Source organism: Triticum aestivum, chromosome 4A, assembly GCF_018294505.1.
Source record: "Triticum aestivum cultivar Chinese Spring chromosome 4A, IWGSC CS RefSeq v2.1, whole genome shotgun sequence".
Taxonomy (NCBI): Eukaryota; Viridiplantae; Streptophyta; class Magnoliopsida; order Poales; family Poaceae; genus Triticum; species Triticum aestivum.
In genome coordinates this window covers 440,728,673-440,730,301 of record NC_057803.1, presented here as the reverse complement: position 1 = coordinate 440,730,301, position 1,629 = coordinate 440,728,673, and the positions used below count along the sequence as shown (strand labels likewise).

Below are 1,629 nucleotides of genomic sequence, written 5' to 3'. Positions count from 1 at the left end.
GCGCCGGGTTCGGCCTGTGACCGCCGGGTGGAAAAAAGGTCCGAACCGGCGATTTTCGGCATCCTGAGGGCGCGACTGGGCCGTTTTTCGGCGCCGGCGCCGAAAAAGTGGCCTGGGGGGGCCTGTTGGGGGCGCGGCTGGAGATGCCCTAAAGAGGTGCTCCAGTCAGCTGTGCCTAGCCCTAGCGAGCTCAGTTCCACACCTCGATATGTCTCTCTGTATCTACCTCCAAAATCCACTATATATACCCCCTTCGAGCTAAATAACCCTTCATCCAAACAAGCAAAGACAAGCTAGCAGCCAGTACTTGGAGAAACCAACAATGGCGTCGCTCGCAGCCCGGAGCCGGAGACCAGCCTACCTCCTAGCCCTCCTCTCCGTCGTCACGGCCTTATTCCTGACCCCGCCGGCCTTGGCGGCGGGGGGGGGGGGGAAGACCGGCCAGGTGACGGTGTTCTGGGGACAGAACAAGGCGGAGGGGTCCCTGCGTGAGGCCTGCGACTCCGGCATGTACACCATGGTCACCATGTCCTTCCTCGACGTCTTCGGCACCAACGGCAAGTACCACCTCGACCTCTCCGGCCACGACCTCTCCTCCGTCGGCGCCGACATCAAGCATTGCCAGCTCAAGGGCGTGCCCGTCTCCCTCTCCATCGGCGGCTACGGCACCGGCTACTCGCTGCCGTCCAACCGCTCCGCGCTCGACCTCTTCGACCACCTCTGGAACTCCTACTTCGGCGGGTCCAAGCCGGGCGTCCCCCGCCCCTTCGGCGACGCGTGGCTCGACGGCGTCGACCTCTTCCTGGAGCACGGCACGTCGGCGGACCGCTATGACGTGCTGGCGCTGGAGCTGGCCAAGCACAACATCCGTGGGGGGCGGGGAAGCCGCTGCACCTGACGGCGACGGTCCGGTGCGGGTACCCGCCGGCGGCGCACGTGGGGCGGGCGCTGGCGACGGGGATCTTCGAGCGCGTCCATGTGAGGACCTACGAGAGCGACAAGTGGTGCAACCAGAACCTCGGGTGGGAGGGCTCGTGGGACAAGTGGATGGCGGCGTACCCGGCCACGCGGTTTTACGTTGGGCTCACGGTGGACGACAAGTCCAACCAGTGGGTACACGCCAAGAACGTCTACTACAGCGTCGCGCCGGTGGCGCAGAAGAAGGACAACTACGGCGGCATCATGCTCTGGGACCGATACTTCGACAAGCAGACCAACTACAGCAGCTTGATCAAGTACTACGCCTGAGCTCCTATACTTCCACACACTAGTGCAGAACCGGGCAATAGCACCGGTTCGTAAGGCCCTTTAGTGTCGGTTTGGTAACCGGCGCTAAAATGTAGGCACTAAAGGCCCCCCCCCCTTTAGTACCGGTTCAGCACGAACCGGTGCTAAAGGGCAACCACGTGGCACGAGCCAGCTTCGGGGGCAGGGAGCCCTTTAGTACCGGTTGGTGTCACCAACCGTTATTAAAATGTTGAGGGGTTTTGGGTTTATGATTTCTTTTTCATTTAATTTTGCATTTTCCATTTAATTCTTTTTCGTTTGCTGGTATTTTACGATACTACATATTGTGCACGTTATATGCATATATATAAATAAAATTTCTAGTACAACCGATCATTATAT

General features: G+C 59.6%; 1 pseudogene; it reads left to right on the top strand.

Moving 5' to 3' along the window:
• The first annotated feature begins 322 nt into the window (after window positions 1–322).
• LOC123082052 (xylanase inhibitor protein 1-like) lies at window positions 323–1,260 on the top strand (annotated as a pseudogene).
• Window positions 1,261–1,629: the final 369 nt, after the last annotated feature.